At 40.9% G+C, this 22,820-nt stretch overlaps 1 long non-coding RNA gene and 1 pseudogene across 3 annotated transcripts in view; both read left to right on the forward strand.

Moving 5' to 3' along the window:
• The window catches only part of LOC132538913 (uncharacterized), a 200,284-nt gene extending 181,676 nt beyond the window's left edge, over nt 1–18,608 (forward strand). For 2 of the 3 annotated variants that reach the window (XR_009550232.1, XR_009550230.1), the window contains exon 3: nt 16,584–17,052. This is a non-coding gene — a long non-coding RNA (uncharacterized LOC132538913). Of the gene's footprint in view, nt 1–16,583; nt 17,053–18,085 lie in introns of those variants that run through there. The other variant, XR_009550231.1, reaches the window with a different exon arrangement.
• On the forward strand, nt 112–1,978 carry LOC103123892 (tubulin alpha-1C chain-like; annotated as a pseudogene).
• Nucleotides 18,609–22,820: the final 4,212 nt, after the last annotated feature.

The raw sequence follows: 22,820 nt of genomic DNA on the forward strand, positions 1-22,820 counted from the left end.
TCTCTCAACATGGTACTGAGATAACTCTTCCTGGGGAATCAGTAACTCCAGGTTGTAAGCCAAGGATCCCCATCTGACATCACCTCCCAGAAGCATTTGGCACATGTGACCACACCTTTCAAAAAATTTAGGGAGCTTGCTCCTCTCCCAGATTCCTTAGTAGTCTGTTAGTGGGAGAACTTCATCATCCTCCTCTCCAGTCCTGCAGAGCCCTACAAGTTCTAGTTATGCATGAGTGCATCTCCATCCATGTTGGCCAGGCTGGTGTCCAGATTGGCAATGCCTGCTGGGAGCTCTACTGCCCGGAACACGGCATCCAGCCTGATGGCCAGATGCCCAGTGACAAGACCACTGGGGGAGGAGTTGACTCCTTCAACACCTTCTTCAGTGAGACAGGCACTGGCAAGCATGTGCCCAGGGCAGTGTTTGTAGACCTAGAACCCACAGTCACTGACGAAGTTCGCACTAGCACCTACCGCCAGCTCTTCTACCCTGAGAAGCTCATCACAGGCAAGAAAGATGCTGCCAATAACTATGCCAGTAGCCACTACACCATTGGCAAGGAGATTATTGACCCTGTCTTGGACCAAATTCAGAAACTGGCTGACCAGTGCACAGGTCTTCAGGGCTTCCTGGTTTTTCACAGCTTTGGTGGGGGAACCAGCTTTGGGTTCACCTCTCTGCTGTCTCTCTGTCAACTATGGTTAAGAAGTCCAAGCTCGGGAGTCGGGCTGTAGCTCAGCGGGTTAAGCGCAGGTGGCGCAAAGCACAAGGAACGGCATAAGGATCCCGGTTCGAACCCCGGCTCCCCACCTGCAGGGGAGTCGCTTCACAGGCGGTGAAGCAGGTCTGCAGGTGTCTATCTTTCTCTCCTCCTCTCTGTCTTCCCCTCCTCTCTCCATTTCTCTCTGTCCTATCCAACAACGACAACAACAATAATAACTACAACAATAAAACAACAAGGGCAACAAAAGGGAATAAATAAATAAAAATAAATATTAAAAAAAAAAAAAAAAAAAAGAAGTCCAAGCTCAAGATCTCCATCTACCCAGCCTCCAGGTCTCCACAGCTATAGTGGAGCCCTACAACTCCATCCTTACTACCCACACCACCTTGGAGCATTGTGACTGTGCCTTCATGGTTGACAATGAAACCATCTATGACATCTGTTGTAGAAATCTGGATATTGAACGACCAACCTATCCTAACCTCAATCGCCTTATTAGTCAGGTAGTGTCCTCCATCACTGCTTCCCTCAGGTTTGATGGAGCCCTGAATGTTTACCTGACAGAATTCCAGACTAACTTGGTGCCCTACCTCCGCATCCACTTCCCTCTGGCCACCTGCACCCCTGTCTTCTCTGCTGAGAAAGCCTACCACAAACAGCTTTCTGTTGCAGAGATCACCAATGCATGCTTTGAGCCAGCCAACCAGATGGTGAAATGTGCCTCCCCATGGTAAATACATGGCCTGCTGCCTGTTGTACCGTGGTCCCTAAAGATGTCAATGCTGCCATTGCCAGCATCAAGACCAAGCGTACCATCCAGTTTGTGGACTGGTGCCCTACTGGCTTCAAAGTTGGCACTAATTACCAGCCTCCCACTGTGGTCCCTGGTGGAGACCTGGCTAAGGTCCAGCGAGCTGTGTGCATGCTGAGCAACACCACGGCTGTAGCTGAGGCCTGGGCCTGCTTAGACCACAAGTTTGGCCCGATGTATGCCAAGCGTGCCTTTGTTCATTGGTATGTGGGTGAGGGCATGGAGGAGGGAAAGATTTTTGAGGCCCATGAGGACATGGCTGCCCTGGAGAAGGATTATGAGGAGGTTGGAGCAGATGCTGATGGAGATGATGAAGGTGAAGAGTATTAACTGACTATGTGGAATCTTGCACTCCTATTTGTCTTGGAATTGTCTTTATTTGTATTTTATGAGACTGTTGTAGCCCTAACCTGTCAATAAATTTGTATATGAATGTCAAAAGAAAAGTGATTTGGGAGGGCAGGCAGGGACACACCTGATTAAGTGCACACATGACAGTATGCAAGGGCCTGGGTTCAAGCCCCTGGTCCCCATCTGCAGGGGGGGAAAGCTTCACGAGTGGTGAAGCAGGGCTGCAGGTGTCACTCTGTCTGTCCCTCTCTATATCTCCCCCTCTCCTCTCAATTTCTCTCTGTTTCTATTCAATAATAAATAAATAAAATATTTTAAAAAATGATTTAGGGGGCTGGACGGTGGTGTACCTGGTTAAGCACACACATTACTGTGTGCAAACCCCTACTCCCCTCCTGCACTAGGAGATACTTCACGAGCAGTGAAACAGATCCGCAGGTGTCTACCTTTCTCTTTCCCTCCGTAACCCCCTCCCCATCTCCATTTCTTTCTCTCTTGTCAAATAAAATAGAAAGAAAAAAAATAGCTGCCAACAGTGGTGAATTCATAGTGTTGGTACTCAGCCCCAGATATAGCCCTGTTGCAAAAAAAAAAAAAAAAGGAAAAAAAAGGTTTTTATTGGCGTATTGCACCGAAGTAAAAGACTTGGGGTTGTATTGTTATATGGAAATCTGGGAAATGTTATGCATGTACAAACTATTGTATTTTCTGTCGAATGTAAAAAATTAATTCCCCAATAAAAAAATTTTTTAAAAAGTTTTTATTTTTTCATTTTAGTTTTGGGGGTAGTCTTTCTTGGCATTCCTCCTACATGACTGATGACTCACTCTCAGTTTCCACTTAAGAGAGACCCCCAAGGCTTACCCCTCAGATGCTCATCTGTATCTCCACCTACTTCCAAGGGGTCTCATCTACACCCATAATTTTTTCATTTAATTTTTTTCTTTGTTGGGGAGATTCATGGTTTATAGTCAATAGTAAAATACAGTAGTTGGTACATGTGTAACACTTCTCAGTTTTCCACATAACACTCTAACACCCCCACCTAGGTTCTCCTTTACCATCATGTTCCAGGACCTAAACACTCCCCTTCACATCAGAGTCCTTTATTTTGGTGCAATACACCAACTCCAGTCCAAGTTCTGATTTGTGTTTTCCCTTCTGTTCTTATTTATCAACTTCTATCTATGAGTGGGATCATCCCATAGTCATCCTTCTCTTTCTGGTTTATCTCACTTAACATGATTCTTTCAAGCTCCATCCAAGATGAAGTGAGGAAGGTAAACTCACCATTTTTAATAGCTGGGTAGTATTCACACTCACATTTTTAGGTAAGTAGACTGCTCCCAAATTTATATTTCTGGACAGCTTCAATCTCTCCTGTGAATGCCATACCTTAATATCTAGTTGTCATCTCAACATTTCCACTAGATTTTTCTTTCCTTTTGCCTCCAGGGTTATTGCTGGGCTCGGTGCCTGCACCATGAATCCACTGCTCCTGGAGGCCATTTTTCCCCCTTTTGTTGTCCTTGTTGTTGTAGCCTTGTTGTGGTTATTATTGTTGTTGTTGATGTCGTTCATTGTTGGATAGGACAGAGAGAAATGGAGGGAGGAGGGGAAGACAGAGACGGGGAGAGAAAGATAGACACCTGCAGACCTGCTTCACTGCCTGTGAAGCGACTCCCCTGCAGGTGGGGAGCTGGGGCTCGAACCGGGATCCTTCCACTGGTCCTTGTGCTTAACCTGCTGAGCTACCACCCGACCCCCTCCACTAGCTTTCTAACAGATGTATCAGAATGAATAATCAAGAGCTGAATGGTTCATTTCCATGTCTGACTCAGAGCATACTATACCACATTTTCTCTTTACACAGTTCCCAACCTCAGCAAATACAAATCCAGCCCCTCTCACGACTTAAGGTCTCAGTCTTGACTCTTCTCTTTCATTCACACCACACATGTCATCCACCAGCAAACCCTATCAGTCATACCTTCACAGTATGGTCTAAGCCCCACATCCTGCTTCAGCTGTGGTCTAGACTCTCAGCATCTCTCTCCTAGATTTTAACAATGACCTCATTATTGTTCTCCTTATTTCTCTCCTCCTTCCTTGTCCCAGCAATACAAGTCAATTCTCAACACAAGAGTCATTTATTTAACAAATAAAGTGAATATTTGTTCTGCCTGAAATATGAGATCTGCTCAAGTGTCTACTTTATCTCTACAGAGCCAGTGCTAAAGCCCTCACAATAGTCAACATACTGAAAATGGTCTCACCCCACTGCCACCTCAACTTCATTATTTCATAGTAAACCCTTCTTGTGCACCCTACTCAGGCTTCACTGGTTACTTTGCTTTTCTTGAAACAAGTCAAGTATGCTTTCACTGCTGGGACTTGGTAATTGGGGCTTATTCTGCCTGAAATGTACACTCATTTTCTGCAGATCTTCAGAGGGTTTACTTTCTCACTTCTTTCAGTTTTTGCTCAAATTTAACCTAGTCAACAAGCACTCTATTAAACAACACTGCTTTACCTCCAGTCCAAACCGCTCCTCCACTTTCATTTTATTCTACTTCATGGTATTTGTTTTAACAATATCTTTATATATGACTTTTGTACTTGCATAAGGCCATACACACATTAGGCTATAAACTCTGTGAGAATAGGAAGCTAAGATCTTTTTATAAATGGTTATATCTTGAGTGCTTGAAATATTTTCTGGAAATAAGAAGGGGTAGTTTCTGGTATGAGGTATATGATTAAAAAATATGTGAGACACAGATAGCTTCTTTAGATAAAATAAACAAGAATTTTTAGTGTAAATATGTCCAAAGTGAGAATTTTTATTTTATTTTGCCACTAGGCTTGTCAGTCACTGGGGCTTGGTGTCTTTACAATTCCACTGTTCTCAACAGTTGTTGTTTTTTCTGATTTTTTGTTTATTTGTTTTGTTTTATTTTCTCACCAGGGTTATTGCTGGAGCTCAGTGCTGGCACAATGAATCCACTACTTCTGCAGGCCATTCCTCTCCCCCCGCCTTTTTTTCTATTTTATTTGAAAGGACAGGAAGAAATTGAAAAGAGAAGAGGAGATAGAGAGGGAGATAATAAGTTAGACACCTGCAGGCTTGCTTCACTATTCATAAAGTATCCCCCAATCAGGTAGGGAGTAGGAGCTTGAACCTTTGCATATGGTAATAGGTGCCAGCAGTCACTTTCCTTTTTCCTTTTTTTGATAGAGATCAGAGACAGAAAGCGATAAAGAGGGGAAGAGGGAGACAGAGACAAGGAGACACCTGCAGTACTGCTCCACTGCTTGTGAAGTTTCCCTCCTACAAATCTGAACCTAGTTCCTGGTGTACAGTAATGTATGTGCCCTATGTGGTGAGTCACCACTCAGTCCCATTTCACCTCCCTTGTTCGTGACCACCAGAGAACATCTGCCATGGTAGAGGCACTAAAGCAAACAGTATAGTTTCACTGATAGTCATTTCCAAGCTCCTGTCCATCAGTACTCCAATTCTGGCACAATGAGCTCATAAACAGAGTAGAAATGGCCTCAGAGCCTGCGTTTACCAAGGCTGAGCTAGAAACTACCAAACATCCAACCTGCCAGTCACACCAACCAATCCTGAGTTCCCCACAGAATGAATACCACACCTTCAGGAGACCAACTAACCACATGTGGACCTTCTGCACTGGAAGGGGAAGCCATTAACCCTGACAGAAACCCATACCTCTATAGAGTATACATTTTCTTCCCACAAGTATCTGACCAGCGCCACTTGGGGGGACTTGTATATGACAACTGTATCCACCCAAGGATCTAGTTTTCAGAGTATAAAAGTGGACACACAGCATGGGATCAATTGGACTCTGCCAGTCTGCTTAAAAGAATGGCAAGATCCTTGAAAGGGCCACCAAACCTTAGATATCCTACACACCATAAATCAGCAATCCCTATGTGGTTCTATGCCCCTCAGAGAAAAAAGAAATGAATTTGGGAAACAAGATGGAACTAGGATTGACAGTGCTTGTCCTTGGTAACTTTTAAAAATGTGTGATTTCTGGCAAGTAAGGAGGTAAAGGACAATGACAGAATGATTTCACTCATATGTGGAATATAGAGAATTGAACATATGAATGTAAATATATATGGGACTGAGTGGTAGCACACTGGATTAAGCGCATGTAGTACAAAGTGCAAGGACCCATGCAAAGATCTCAGTTGGAGCCACTGGCTCTTCATCTGCAAAGTGGTTGCCTCACAAGGGGTGAAGCAAGTCTACAGGATCTATCTTTCTCTCTCCCCACCTTCCCCTCCCCTCTCAATCTCTCTCTGTCCTATCCAATAAAAAATGAAAAAATATTTTAAAAATATCAACTTACATCTAAGACTATGGGAAAACTGTAGTGTTTATCTATCGGGGTGGAGATGAGAATACTGACCTTTGGCAACAGGAATGGTGAAAAAAAAAAGACTATATTATACTGTACACCATTACTCAATAAAACTCTAAAGAAAGAAAAGAAAAGAAATGTGTGCTTTCTGTTCTTGTGCCTGTGGGCTTCATAGGTTTAGAGTTTATATATTCTAGAAGAAAACCACTTCTGCTGGGAGGCACAGCAATAGTCCCACAGTGTGAAACTATAGCCACTGCCCAATCACTTTGGATTCCTTGAGATGAAACAAGAAATCATCATTCTTGGAATGGGTTACATTGGGGATATAGTGGGGATGGTAGACTCACATTGTCCAGAGGACTTGGGGATGCTGATGTACAGTGTTGCCAAGGAAAAACGTTTGCTACCCAACTTGTCTCCAGGGAAAGCTCTGGTATCGCCTGTCCCAATTTTTATGATAAATGGACAAGTTGCTATAGTCAGAGTCTCAGAATTGGCAGGGATGAGATCCTAGGACACCCCCTCACGTAAGTCACCAAGACCAACAGAAAGGTCAGTCGAGGGTTAGAGGAATAGAGGAATAGAGGAAAGGTGATAGAAGAGGGAGATGATCAGTTGAAGCCTCAGGCTCCATTGCTGCCGTGCCAAAATCTGTGGCTTTTCCTGCCAAATTTCTTCTTTTTGATCTCCTAGAATCAACCAGAATCCTGGAGAAACTGTTGGCAGAATCTTATTGACAAACTAATTCAAGAAGCGTTGAGGTACTCCTAAATGGAGAATCCAGAAAGGTTGGTGCACTATTAATATCATGAAATATGGCCCAGGTCTTCCCTTCACACCAAGATACCATTTCCCCAGCTGTTGGGAGTGTTGGCAGCCAAAGCCACTGACTCGCTCTTCAGGAAATGCTCTCAGTCCCTCTCCTAAGAATGCATCCTCCCTGGGGCCAGTCTCCCATCAAAAACTGTTGGATGCCTGGATAGAAAAGCCGAGGCCCCCTTGGATCTGCATGGGAAAGGGTAGGTTATGCACAGCTTCTCTTTGGCTAGAGCCTGGCCTTTGTTGCCTTCTCTTTCAGGCCCTCCCTCTGCCCAATCCCACTTCCTTCCTTCCCTATTGATTCTGATTCCCAAGACTCTTCCTGTGAAATTCCTGCACATAGATCTATCTCAATGTCTGTCTCAGGGGACATGACCTAGGAAACCTTTGACACAAATATATTATTTTATATGACCGCAGAGAGTTCAACAATATGAGAAACCTGAGGAAAGAGTCATTATCTGATAATTCACAAAGGAAATTACACAGAGGCACTGGATGAATAGCTCCATTAGATAATAAGGGTGTTGTTGGGTTAAACTTTACAAATGAAGAAGGACTCCTTGTTGAAATTGTTCCCAAAAGAGCATCAAAGTGATGATAAAGGGAAGAGAAGGTTTGAGGCAGTATTCTAGGAGAGATGTCTTATCTGAGACATGTTATATTGTCTTCTATACTTTTAAGCCATCTTTCAAAGCTAGCCATTGATGTGACCAGCGGACTTAAACTTGCATCCTAATCAGTAAGAATATCACCAGCAATGCACAGGTGTTACCTGACAACACTTTACCACAGAAGTATCACATTTCTTGCCATTTCTTTCACTTTCTACCTGGTGGGAACTTGTTTAGTCATCTAGACACAATGGTTGTGCAAACCTGGCTGGGGATTTCATTGCCTGTGGCAGCCAGTGAAAGGGCAGGTGGACAATTCTGAGGCATAGAATCTAATATATATATATATATATATGTGTGTGTGTATATATATATATATGTAGTAGTAATTTACAAGATTATAAGATAATAGAGGGTATAATTCCACACCACTGCTACCACCAATGTTCTGTTCCCCCTACCCCCTTCCAAAAGTAACCAGTATAGTTCTCCCAAGGTCACAGATATGGGTTGACTATCTATATATATAATTCATGTGCTTCAATTCTCTAATTCCACTTATGAGTGAAATCATCCCAGTTGTCCCTCACTTCCTTACTTATAAATATTACTGTAAACCCCATCAATTTGATGTGATCTGGGGCCCATAATTAGCTTAGGAGCCTGTGCGACCTCTACATCCCTCTAAATCTGAGCTCACATTCTGTGGTCATGAGTAGGAATATTCCATGCTGCCCCAGTATTGACCCATCTTCTTCAGGTGTATCATAGAGTATGTTGTCCATCCTCCCTTCGGAGGATGGAACATGCCCCATGGCTTTTATTTATAGGACTCAGATTTGTGATTTGTGTTCCATTGTTAAAGTCTCTGCACCCCCGAAGCATGTATTTTACATAGCCCCTTAACAAGTTGCCAGCAGGATCAAACCCAGTGACATAGTTCAATAGTTTAAGATTGAGCCCAAGGACAAATTTCAGTGACATCACTCTGTATTGTTTTCATTCCTTCCCTGTTTTATGTTGCTTTCATTCCTATTCCTTGAGGTTGCTGTCCAAATTTGTGATCTGCTTGCAAATCTTTAATTACCTGATCTGTGGAATAAAAGCTATTATGATTATGAAAGGGAGGTCTAAGTGGAGGTCCTGAAAACTACCCTTTTCAGGGGCAGGTGGTGGTACACGCAGTAGAATGCACACATCACCATGAGCAAGGGCCAGTGTTCGAGCTTCCAGTCCCCACCTTTGGTGGGAGGAGAACTTCACAAGCAGTGAAACAGTGCTGCAGGAGTATCTCTCTCTCCCTCTCTTTCTCTCTCTCTCTCATTCTCTCCTTCTCTATCTTTCCCTTCCTTCTCAATTTCTCTCCATTAAAAAATAAATAAAAACAACTACTTTTTTCTAGTCCCGACAGTAAATCAGAGCAACAACGTATCCCAAGAACTGTGGAGATAAGCAGAGGGATGTGAAGGTAGCAGCCTTCTTCATATCTTCATTCCATGTGCCTGTGACGTTTGTAACAGGCATACAGGTGGTGACTGTGGCTACCCTGTCTCAAAAGTTGCATCTTTTTTTAAATAAATTTTATTTATTTATTTTTATTGTTGTTGTTATTGATGCTGTTGTTGTTGGATAGGACAGAGAGAAATGGAGAGAGGAGGGGAAGACAGAGAGAGGGAGAGAAAGATAGACACCTGCAGACCTGCTTCACCGCCTGTGAAGCGACTCCCCTGCAGGTGGGGAGCTGGGGGCTCGAACCAGGGTCCTTACGCCGGTCCTTGCGCTTTGCGCCATGTGCACTTAACCCACTGTGCTGCCGCACAACTCCCCCAAAAGTTGCATCTTTAGAGCAAAATATTAGCATGAGCTGTGACTATTTACAGTGAATATAACCTTTCTAATTGTCGCGAGTCAAAAACAAATAAAATATAATAAAAATTAAAATAAACCACTCTCTTCCATAGAGGATAAACTCTGTTGCTGCAGAGCAGTGTCAACTTTCCTTCTATGATAACATAGACCAGAGATACAAACCATCTTGATCCCCTGTGGATGCAGAACATTATGCTGATCTATTGAATTGGTGACATATACTCATATGAATCCAGAAAGTAGAGACAGATGAGAACTTTGAGTGTCCTAGTAAAACACGGTGAGTCAAAAGTAGGAATGAATGCCAGAAGGACTCAGATAGTAGCAAATTCAGAAGCATATTCAGAAAGCCAGAAGGAATCAGAATTACAGAGAAGCTCTAATGGTTTCTGAAACTTTTCCCAAAAGGTTATGAAGGTACTAGTGAAATAACCTTGACATTATTCTGCTCACTCATAATAGACAATAAAAGGAAAAAAGAAAATGTTTTGAAAGATGTCTGCAATAGGAGGAGTGACATCTGCAGCACTGCTTCACCACCTGTGAAGTCTCCCCCTGCAGGTAGGCAATGGGAATTTGAACCCAAGTCCTCACGCAAAATAAGGGACAATAACTTCTCGTGCATTATTGAGGTGCCTGATGGGTTTTTGGTATGACCATACTGCTGCTGAAATAAAGTGAGAGGAAACAGAAAACGAAGAGGGGGAAAAGCTTTCAAGTTTGTTATTGCTCAGTGCCTAACTGTCTGGAGAAGCCTGTCTTCTGTTGGGGTTGCCAGGAAACCTAAATGATATAAGTTTAAGTTCATAGGCATAACCTAGGTTCAAGACTGGCCTCTGTCACACAGAAGGAAGCTTCTTTTTGTCTTTCTAGCTCTGCCTTTACATCTGAAAAAGGAAGTGGAACTGGCAGTGAAGTCCCAGCGATGACAAAATATTTAATTATTGTAATTTTTTTAGTTTAAGTAACCCATAACCACTTATTTTTAGAAAGACAATGCTTGGGGGAACTGAGTGGTGTACTCAACTGATCCAGTTGAGTACACATGTTATCATGTGTGAGAATCCAAGTTCAAGCTCCCATTCCCCACCTATGGAGGGAGCAGCTTCAAGAGCAGGGAGCAGTGCTTCGGGCGTCTTTCCTTCTTTTTCCCTCTTCCATTTCTCTCCCTCTCTGTCTCATCTTCTATCAAAAGAAAAAGGGGGAAAATGGCCACCTGCAGTGTTTGAGTTGTCCTGTTGGCACTGAGCCTCACTGATATCCCTGGTGACAAACAGAAACAAACAAGAAATAAAAGGAGGGAGTCAGGCGGTAGCGCAGCAGGTTAAGCGCACGTGGCACAAAGTTCAAGGACTAGCATAAGGATCCTGGCTCGAGCACCCGGCTCCCCACCTGCAGGGGAGTCTCTTCACAAGCAGTGAAACAGGTCTGCAGGTGTCTGTCTTTCTCTCCCCCTCTCTGTCTTCCCCTCCTCTCTCCATTTCTCTCTGTCCTATCCAACAAAGATGACATCAACAGTAACAATAACTACAACAACAAGGACAACAAAAGGGAATAAATAAATATTTTTTAAAAAGGGGAAAAAAGGAAAGAAAAGGAGAGAAAGGTAATGCTTGTTTGTTTTAGATAGTTTATAAAATGTGAATTAGTTTTAAACTTTTGTAATTCTTCCACTCAGAGATTAATAGCTCTAATATTCTTCTGATTGCTTTCCAAAGGCTTTATGTGTATGCATTCTATTTTTTTTTCTAGTCTCTATTTTTTTTTAATTTCTTTATTGGGGAATTAATGTTTTACATTCGACAGTAAATACAATAGTTTGTACATGCATAACATTTCTCAGTTTTCCATATCTATTTTTTTAATAAAAATAGGATCATGCTGCATAAGACAATTTCTTTTAAAAATGCACTACTTTCATCTGTGAAAAAAAATGATAGCACTTCCATCAGACTGCCTTAGATTTCTAAAAGGAACTCAACAGATGATAGAAAATCTCTTCTGGGATTATTTTTTTATTTGAATTCTCAGTACCCTATTTTCTCCTTCTGGAATGTGCTATATCACTGTTCCCTGAAAGCCAGGCCAGGTCAGGCTTAGCCTGGCTCGTTTCCCTTGCAGACTCCACAGTCTCTCTCATGTGACACTACCAAGAGCTTGCTGGCGACAGCTGACCCATATCTTTCATTTATTTTTACGAAGTCTTTTTCTGGAACAAACAAACAAAAAAAAATAAGTGTTCTTAATGTCTTCCATAAAAATGAAAAGGCTGTCCCAATCAGTCTCTGAGCATGGCAGGGCAGATCACACCTCCTATTTTACCTAACTGTACTGTCTCTCTCTCTCTCTCTCTCTGTGTGTGTGTGTGTGTGTGTGTGTGTGTGTGTGTGTGTGTGTGTGTGTATGGGGTTGTCTGTGAATTACTCCCTGTGTTTTCACTTTGATCCTCTTTACCTCTGGAAAGAGAAGTGGCATAGAGATTGATGAGCCCAGGTAATTAGTGAAGTGGATAGAATTATCTAAAATTGGGGTGAATTACTTGAGTTCTTTTAGCTTTGGTTTCTTTTCATCAGGTAATGAGAATAATACTTCTACAAGAGCAGTAAGGTCTTAAGTAAGACTGCAAAGGTAATGAATAAGCATTTCTGCAAGATGTCCAGAAACAAACAAAACACACTCATGTGGAAAATTGACACACTAATATTAAAAAGGTATATGTGGGGGGAATAGAATTGCTTCTGGTTGTTTAAAAGTAGATGCAGAGTTGTAAGCAAAACACTGACAATACCAATTCCCACTGTAATAAAATATGACCAGAGTATTTTCTCCAAATAGTAAGTAAATACAAATTTTGCCTTTAAGTAAAAGTGATGAGGGTCTGGGAGACAGTTCATCCAGTGGAGCACACACCTTACCATACATGAAGGTCTATGTTCAACTCCCAGCACCACAGGAGCTCTGTGGATGGTGGAGCAGTGCTGTGGTATTACTTCCCTTTCTCTCTCACTCTCTTTCAAATAAAATAAAGAATAAAAAACTGGAAGGTGCCGAGTGGTAGCACATTTGGTGGAGTGTATACGGTACAGTGCACAAGGACTCAGGGTCAAGACCCTGGTCCCTACCTACAGTGGGGAAGCTTCAGCAGCAATGAAGCAGTCCTGCAGGTGCCGCTCTCTCTCTGTCTTCCCCTCTCTATCTCCTTCTCTTATCTCAGTTTCTCTGTTTCTAACAAATATAAATAAATAAATAAATAAATAATTTTTTAAAGAATAAAATACTGGATTGAGGAAACAATTCAGCAGTATCACATATGAGTGAGGCCATGGGTTCATTCTTAATTCTGTATAAAAAGATTATGAAAATAAAAGACAAGGTGATGGTTATCTGATGGAAGACGGTTTTCATAAGGGGAGCTGCTTCTAAGTCACAGAGGTAAGGGCAAAATGCACCAAGATTTAGAAAAACTTCTCTCCCCACCTGCAGAGGGAAGCTTCACGAGTGGAGAAGCAGGGCTTCAGGTGTCTCTTTCTCTCTCCCTCTCAATTTCTGCCTCTATCCAATAAAAAAAAAAAAGAAAGAAAGAAAAAGAGAAGAAAAACTTCCCAGTGAGCATTTCCAAGCCAGAGCCAAGAGGAAGAAAGTGGGATGAATGGGCACTGTGTTTAGGATTGGATTACTTCATGACTTCCTGTGTTTTTCTTTGAAGCTTATTAAATAGAATGCATTGAGTTACAAAGTATTTCGATGCTGGCAAAAAATCACATGTGAATAAAGTGAACTTGATTACAGTGACAGGCCCCTACCTACCACTCATGTATGAACTAATTTGCATTACATACACAGACACTGAAGCAACGCAGACTGTACTGAGTACAGTGACAGACTCGCAGGAACTACTCCTTACACTATCGTGAAACTTAGTTATTACCATTACACACATCATTATAATGTTCATGATATAGGTTGATCCTCACTGATAAATAATTTAGATAGAGAATAAAGTTAATATACAGAACCAGCATACAAGAAATCACAAGGAAAACCCATCTCAAAACAAGGGTCTGACCCCAGAAAGATTATGTTCTTACTAAAACAAAAAATGGCTCTGAGATGTTGGCAGTTTTGAATTCAAGTTGAAGGTGATGAGTGAGAGTAGAATCAGGTAGCTTGAAGGATATTGACACTGCAATCTGGAATTTACCATTTCCTAGGTAAAATATTTATGACAAAATGGTGTGGGTGGGTTTATTTAAGTGTCCAAAATGGAGAGCAGAATGAAGACTTTCCAGATGTTCTGTTGGCCAATTCTCTACTAAAAATGAAGTTTTGAATAAGGGTAAACCAAGTCTAGTCTCTATGTTCTACAATTTCTGATTTAACATTTATTGCAAAGGTCATGGGAAAATGGAAAACTCCTGTTTCTCTGACTTTTGCTGAAGAGCCACTAATGTTCTTCTGCTTTTGCAACAAACTTCTGTCCTTCTTGTTTGACATGGATTTGTGGGAAGGGGTGATAATAATTTGGAGAATGAACAAAATGATTATTTTCAATTGAGCCTTCAAATATGAGCAAGAAGTTCAATCTCAGACTCCATTTACTATTGCTCCCCTAGCAAAGGTTCTGACTTGGCTCACATTAACTGTTAATTAATTGGGCTGTCTTGGAGAGTAACAATAGCCCAACTGGTGGAAGGAAACATAAATTTAAAAAGACAAAACCTAGAGTGGTGATTGTTTTTATGAAACTATCCATAAATGGTATAACTCAACAGTGTTATGAATTTAAACAGTCAGGAGCCAGGAAATTCCAGTCTTGGAGCTCTTAATGTTGATTCAGCTATACAGCACATTTAATATGGCTTGTGATATGCCCTAAAAAAATACAAAGCATAGTGTTATCCTACTGTATACTATTCAAAGGGAAAAATGAGAAATCAACTTATAGCTAAAGAAATAAAATGTAAGTCGCTAAGAAAAATCTTCATAACTCCTTATACTGTGGCCACATATACTACTAATGTATATCTTCACTGTTTTATTTGGTTTGATTTGGTTTCTGGGTTTAGTAAAAGTTACATTGATTGTTTTGTCAGAGTCATATTCCTAAATGACTGATTTTTCTATCAGGAAACCCTAAGTCAAAGTTCTTGCAAACCCTCATAAAATGTTCTATTTTGTGCTTGTTCTTAAATACATTATTTGAATATTCTTGGCTTTAGATTGGCTTGATTTCCCCCCCCCCTTCCTCTATTGGGAGTACATTCCTGCCAAGTTGGAAATTTGTAACATCATTTTTGAATGACATAAATGCAAAAAAATCTTAGCCGTCTATCTGTAATAGGAAAAATTTTCTTTCTTTCACCATTGTTTTACTGTAGGCTCATGGAGCTATTTTTATGAATTTTTTTTCTTTGTGGTGGGAGAAAATCCAGTACAAATGTGTTGACTTAAAACCCACAAACCAAGTTTTTTTCTAGGAAGGTCTTCAATAAGTGAGTGTATTAAATTATTGAATAATATTACTTTTAAACATTTTGGTTTCAATTTTCACTGACTCTAGTGATTTGGGAAAGGTGACAGGTCTTTCTAAATATCCTTTTGTCAGGGTATAATGACTACAATTTATATAGTAGACTACAGTAGTTATTGTTGTTTGCCTAGCAAAATTTCCCAATGCTGTTCTTTGGGTAACATTTCCTGCCTTACAAGTTCTTACCTGGGATTTCTTGATGTGGGGTCTGAGGAGAAACAGTCTTCCTCTTGAGATCAGGTACTGGAGAGAACTGTAGTTTTGTGTGTGGGTGGGAGGATAGGAGAGTGGCCATCTTCCCCTCCATGAACAGAAGTCTGTCAGCAGTACAAGATAAAATCAAGCAATGTTCAATCCCCCACACCACCATAAACCAGAGCTGAGTGGTGCTTTGGTTCAGAAAAAGAAAAAAAGCAAGGTCAGAATGGGCTGAAGTTGGGGGGTTAAGGCAGTGTGAGCACTAGTGCATGAGTAGAAAGGAGGAGACATTCTATATCTTCCTTTTAGTTCCAAAGCTCAAGAGTTTTTGGTCCAGTTCAATACCTTTGATTCTATGACACCATTATCCCAAGACTCATGAGTCACAATGTTCTTTTTCACGCTAAAGTTATATTTATCATTAGGTTTCTGTTATCTGCAACCCAACAAATCATAATAAGCTGTCCCTGTTAATTATATTGTATAGACTTGTATACAGGGAAATGTATCTTAAACTTTGACATGCATTAAAATTGCCTGGAGGGCAAGTGCTGGGCCCCATTCTGAGTACTTCTGATTAAATCTAGAATAGAGGCCTGAGAGTTTGCAGTCCTACCAAGTTCTCAGGTGATGCCGATGCTGCTGATCTAGGAACCACAATTAAAAAAAAAAATTGGTTAAAAAAAAGAGCTAAAGTAAACAGAAATGTTGAGTAACAGTCTGCCTCATTCAAAGTTATGAATTTCTCATTAAAGAAAAAATTCAAGGAGCAACTAGATATAAATATTTATCAGACAGTGGCACACTTGGTTGAATGCACACATCACAGGGTGCAAGGACCCAGGTTCAAGCCCCTGGTTCCCACCTGCAGGGGGAAAGCTTCACAGGTGTCTCTCTGTCTCTCTCCCTATCTCCTCCCTCTCCACTCTTTCTCTTTTCTTTGTCTCTACCTAATAATAATTAAATAAAATATTTTAAACATCTGGGAGTATGAATCGACCTGCCAAAGCCCATGTTCAATGAGGAAGCAATTATAGAAACCAGACCTTCCACCTTCTGCACCCCACAATGATCCTGAGTCCATACTCCCAGAGGGATAAAGAATGGAGAAACTATCAAGGGAGGGGATTAGATATGGAGTCCTGGGAGTGGGAATTGTGTGGAAATGTACCCCTCTTATCCTATAATCTTGTCAATATTTCCATTTTATAAATAAAAATTTTAAAATATATATTTTAACCCTGAAACTCCACCTTTCCAGAACCCTGCTCAACTGGGGAAAGAGAGAGACAGTCCGGGAGTATGGATCAACCTGCCAACACCCATGTCCAGTGTAGAAGCAATTACAGAAGCCAGGTCATCCACCTTCTGCAGCCCATAATGATCCTGAGTCCATACTACCAGAGGGATAAGAATAAGAAAACTCCCAGGAGTCAGTTAAGCGCACGTGGTGCGAAGCACAAGGACCAGCGTAAGGATCTCGGTTCGCGTCCCCAGCTCCCCACCTGCAGGGGAGTCGCTTCACAGGCGGTGAATCAGGTCGGCAGGTGTCTGTCTTTCTCTCCTCCTTCTGTCTTCCCCTCCTCTCTCCATTTCTCTCTGTCCTGTCTAACAACAAGGACATCAATAACAACAACAACTACAACAACCATAAAAATCAACAATGGCAACAAAAGGAAAAATAAATTAAAAAATATCAAAAAAAGAATAGGAAAACTTCCAGTGGAGGGGATGGAATGTGGAACTCTGGTGGTAGGAATTGTGTGGAATTGTACCCCTCTTATCCTACAGTCTTGTCGATCGTTATTAAACCAATAAAATAAATAAATAAATATTTTAAACAAAAACAAAAATATTTCAAAAATATTTATCATAGATGCTATAGATGGGGTTTCTAATGTAACTTTTCATATTGTATGGAAAGTTATATTAGGGACCGGGTAGTGGTGCACCTGGTTGAGGGCACCTGTTACAGTGCGCAAGCACCTGGTTCGAGCCCCTGGTTCCCACCTGCAAGGGGAAAGCTTTGTGAGTGGTGAAGCAGGGCTCCGGGTGTCTCTCTGTCTCTTCCTTCCTATCACCCCTTCCCTCTCAACTTCTGGCTGTCTCTATCCAATAAATAAGTAAAGGTAAAAAAAAAAAAAAAAAAGAAAGAAAGGGGGGTAGAAAGGAAGAAAGAAAGAAAGAGAGAAAGAAAGAGGAAGGGAGAGAGAGAGAAAGTAAGAAAGAAGGAAGGAAGGAAGGAAGGAAGGAAGGAAGGAAGGAAGGAAGGAAGGAAGGAAAGAAAAGTCAAAAAAAGAAAGTTATAGAGGCGCAGCGGGTTAAGAGCACATGGCTCAAAGTGCAAGGGCACTGGCTTAAGAATCCTGGTTGGAGCTCCCAGCTTCCCACCTGCAGGGGCGTGCTTCATAAACTGTGAAGCAGGTCTGCAGGTGTCTGTCTTTCTCTCCCCCTCTCTGTCTTCCCCTCCTCTCTCGATTTCTCTCTGTCTTGTCCAACAACAACAGCTGTTTTGGGGTTTTTTGTTTTTTTTTTTTAAAAAACAGCTATAACAACCACAACAAGGGCAACAAAATGGGAAAATTAGCCTCCAGGAGCAGTGGATTCATACTGCAGGCACCAAGCCCCAGTGATAACCCTGGAGGCAAAAAAAGAAAGAAAGAAAGAAAGAAAGAAAGAAAGAAAGAAAGAAAGAAGTTATATTAGATTGTTAGATTTCCTTTTGATACTAATGATTTTATGATTCACTTAAATTTATTCTAGGTGGGAGCAAGAAAACAAAGGAACACAAAAGAAAACAAAGGTTCTTTCCAATAACAAGAAACACAGGAAAACTGAATGTGTTCCTGCCACAATTCAGACTTGTTCAGAAAAGCAAACTCCAATGAGAATTTCTGCACTCACTCTGGGAAAAATACATTGCCATTGTTCATGGATTAACTAGCAGTAAGTCAGCCAACACTGATTGAACCCTATCCAACATTGCTAATAAAACATACTTACTATATCCTCACTCTCCAAAGCCCAATATAATAACTCTATAAAGTAGATACATTGATAACGATAGCCAGAGTATCTTTTATGATTTATCAATTATGACTTGAGAAGGCAACCACTTTTATCAGTTCCAGACATTCAGTAATATTACTATTACCAAAAACTAGTCCTAATGGAAAATCTATTTCAGGTATCATGGGGTGGGTGGGGTAAACATCTTTGCTTTCTCTTTAAATGTTTGAGAAAGAGCAAATTGTGATGAATGAAATATGATATCTCGATAATGAAAATGAAGCAGAATAATAAAAATAGCTTACCTTTACTGGCTATTGTTATGCTTTTATTGAGCTACAACCATCTCCCAGGATCATTTATTGCTATGTGCTATTTTTGAATAATGTACCTATGTTCATATATAATTGATAAAGCCAGGACAGACAAGTCAATTGTTGGGCAATATCTACAATATTCTGTTGTTAACTTTGTTGAATATCCTCTTTGTGTATCTATTTCTCAGAAACTGTCTTTTTAGTTACAATGACATTTTGACAAATTTTACTTAGGATTTATGTGTATATAACATAGTGGTTTTATATGTAAACCTCTGCATACACTGCATTATAATCACCACCAGAAGTCTAATTTCCATCTACCAACTTACAGATGGTCCCCTTTGTCCCCTGCTAACATTTCCCAAACTCCATCCCCTTTTCTGTTGTCAAAATCTAAGGGTTTGTTTTTATGTTGCGTTTACTTGCTTTGTTTCTTTATCTTTCACATACAAGTGAAACCCTGAAGTGTTTGTCTTTTTCTATCTGATTTAATTTTTCTTAACGAAAATCCTCTCAAGTTCCATCCATGTTGTCCCAAATTGTTATATTTTAAGGTGGATGGATGGATAGATAGATAGCTAGATAGGCACATAGATAAAGACAGATACAATTAGTGGGGTTTGAACAGACACACAAATTGTCAGGCAATACCTATGATGTATTGTTAAATTTGTTGAATATTATGTCTGTGTAATCATTTCCTATAAACAGGTATGTATGCATGTATATAAAAGGCAAAATGTACTTGATTACTACATTATGAACTATTCATGTAAGGATAGATTGACATAAAAGAAGAAAGTAGTTTTTCAGTCTATGCAAAGAGTGAGTATAAAAATCAAATGTGAAAGTTTGAAATTTAGGGGGAGGCCGATGGTAGTATGATATTACTGGAGGTTGGTTAAAAGTGTAGAAAGTCAGTGTCAGCTGAGTACCCTTCTACATGAACAAGAAAAAATAAATAACTTTGAAGGTAGTAATTGTGAGGGCACATTACATCATTGCTATTTACAAAAGAAGCCATTCAAACCATTATGCCAAACTGGTTGAAAAGCAAAAAGCAAACAAACTCAGAATCACAAATGAGATTTGGTATGGTCAAGTGTAAATCAGTACAGTTTGTGTGAGCACAATTGACATCATAGACTGTGTGCCCATAAATGCAAGATATAGAAGATTTTGTGCAAAGGAGGTTTGTGTATATAAAATCTGAGCTTCCTGTTTAGAAACGGATTAAACAACCTCAATGAAGAAAAGCCAAAGAAAACATACAATTCATCTATGGAGAAAATAAAAAAATACTTAAATTTCTCTTGATGATGATGTAAGGCTACAGGATAATTAAATCCTTGCAAGAAGCAGTTCTCACATATTCAGTTAATAATATAAAGCACAGTCTTTACCATTCTGTTTAGCCTATTGGCATAATTTACAACAGACCAAAATATATTTATATATATATATCCTTTGGCAGTTTTTGACTCACCAACCAGAAAGTCTGTTGTTTGATACATTTAATAAAACCAAGAAGCTTGTTATTACATTTCAGCTGAGCAGAACTATCCCAAGAATGCAAAGAGAGAAAATAAATAAGGATATAATTCAAGTAGAGGAATTGAAACTAACGTGAAGATAGGAACATCAAAGTAGGAAAAAAAAATAGGTAAGTTTCACATAACATTTTAAAGGACTGGGAATTTAGTATATGTGGGTGTCATTCAGGAAGATAATATATCCACAATTTAGAAAAGAAGCAAGAGATTTTAATATTTTTAAATAGACTATTGAAATATGCTTGAATATACTGTCATGTTGTAAAATTGGTTCATATGGTAACTGTTTCTGGTTTTTTTTTTTTTTCCTTCCCTTTTTTCCCCTCCATTTTATTGAAAGACTAATGGTTTATAGCACAGCTGTCTACATATGGGCACAATTTCCCAGTTCCATGTGATGAGTGTCTGCAAAACACTTTCACTCCTAATTTAGGATCCTAAAGCCCCTTCCCCTGGTCCCCAAGATACCCTCTTTCATTCCTTCCCCAGAGTCCCCTGCTTTGGTGCAATACATCACTCCCAATCTAAGTTTCATCTTGTATTTTCCCTTTCTGTCCCTGTCTTCCAAGTTTCACCTACCATTGAGGTCATCAGTATTCATCTCTCTCTTCCTGGCACATCCCACCCAACACTATTCCTTCAGATTCCACCCAAGATGAGGCAAAGTTTCAGGTTTTAGAATTTCTGATCTAATATCCAGGTTTTTGATTCATTTTGTTGTGATTTTGGTGCATGGTGTTAAGTGGTGGCTTAATTTCACATTTCTTCGTTTGTTGAGGGAAACCACTTTTTCCCCATTGAATGGGGAGGATCTAGATATGAGCCCACACATACACAGCTACCTAACATATAATATGATAACTGTTTCTGAGAAGCCTTAGATCTGGAGGTGTCTCAAACAAGGCTAGAGGAAAGGGAATGGTAATAGACTAGTGGGGGAAAACTGAGACTGTAGCATATGAATGGTCAGTAAAGTTGGGACTTAAATCAGGACTCTGTAAATTTTATGCCACACTTAATGTTTCTGGTATCTAACATGCCAGTCCAAAGAATATTGCTTTATTACCTGTATTTTTTGTTTTCTTCTTGACTTTCTGGCATTTAGGATCTTAAGCTCTGGGGAAACTGCTCTTCCAAGGTTAACTAACTCCTTGAGCTGGACTCTGGAGATATTTTAATGGTTATACAAAATTTTCCAAAGCCCCAGGTTCAGGTCTCAGCATACCATAAACCAGAGCTGAGCAGTCCTCTGGTTAAAACAAAAACAAACCCAATTCCTTCTTCTTCTTCTAGAATTTGCCCTTCTTCCGTAGCCAGTCAACAGCGTCAGGTTGAGCCTGATGTAAAGTTTTGAGACCTCCTTTGAATCTGGAGAGGTGGCAGTCATTGACTATGTGGGTCATAGTCTGTCTGTAGCCGCAGGGGCAGTTCGGGTCGACTCTGGCTCCCCAGCGATGGAACATAGCGGCGCACCGGCCATGGCCTGTTCGATAGCGATTGAGGAGGGCCCAATCATAACGTGCTAGGTCAAAGCCGGGTTGACGCTTGCAGGGGTCTGTGATGAGGTGTTTGTTCTTTACCTCAGCTGACTGCCAACTCTGTTTCCAAGAGTCTGGAACAGAGAAGTTCAGTGTAGGCATAGGGGACCAGATTGGGTGACGAGACGTCAAGCGTTGGACAGGGTGGGCGAAGATATCCGCGTATATTGGCAGGTCCGGTCGAGCATAGACGTGGGAAATGAACTTAGATGATGCCGCATCCCGACGAATATCTGGCGGGGCGATGTTGCTAAGAACTGGCAGCCATGGAACCGGGGTGGAACGGATGGTTCCAGAAATTATCCTCATGGAGGAATATAATTTGGAATCGACCAAGTGGACATGGGGGCTACGGAACCATACTGGGGCACAGTATTCTGCAGTGGAATAGCATAATGCCAGAGATGATGATCGTAGTGTGGAAGCGCTCGCGCCCCATGAGGAGCTGGCCAGTCTTGCAATGATGTTATTCCTTGCGCCCACCTTTGCTGCAGTTTTTATAAGATGTTCGTGAAATGACAGGGTACGATCGAGAGTAACGCCAAGATAGACTGGCTGGGCTTCATGCCGGATTCTCGTATCGTCAAGCTGCACATTAAGCTCACGCGAGGCCGAGGCATGGTGTAGATGGAAAACAGATGATACCGTTTTTTGCAGTGCTAGGGATTAGTCGCCATTTTTTACAGTAATCAGATATCAGAGACATGTCTTTCGTGAGTGTTTCCTCGAGGATGTCAAACTTGGATGCCTGAGTTGCACAGCAGATGTCATCGGCGTAGGTGAACTTCCTTGAAGAAGTTTCTGGAAGGTCATTGATGTAAATATTAAATAGCGAGCGTAGGAGCCAGAACAGAGCCCTGGGGGAGGCCACTTGAGACTTTTGGAAAGCAAACTGGCGTCTGTTCAGTGATCTTACCAACAAATCTATTCCTGCAATTCCAATTAACTCTATCCCCTCTGAAGATTCCTACAGGCGCTTCCACCAAGCCATCTTCAAAGCAGCTTCCCAAGCTATTCCTCGTGGGAGACGTGCTAACTATATGCCTTGTCTTGATGCTGAATGCGAGCAACTACTAAA

The sequence above is a fragment of the Erinaceus europaeus genome, chromosome 6 (genome assembly GCF_950295315.1).
Source record: "Erinaceus europaeus chromosome 6, mEriEur2.1, whole genome shotgun sequence".
Taxonomy (NCBI): domain Eukaryota; kingdom Metazoa; phylum Chordata; class Mammalia; order Eulipotyphla; family Erinaceidae; genus Erinaceus; species Erinaceus europaeus.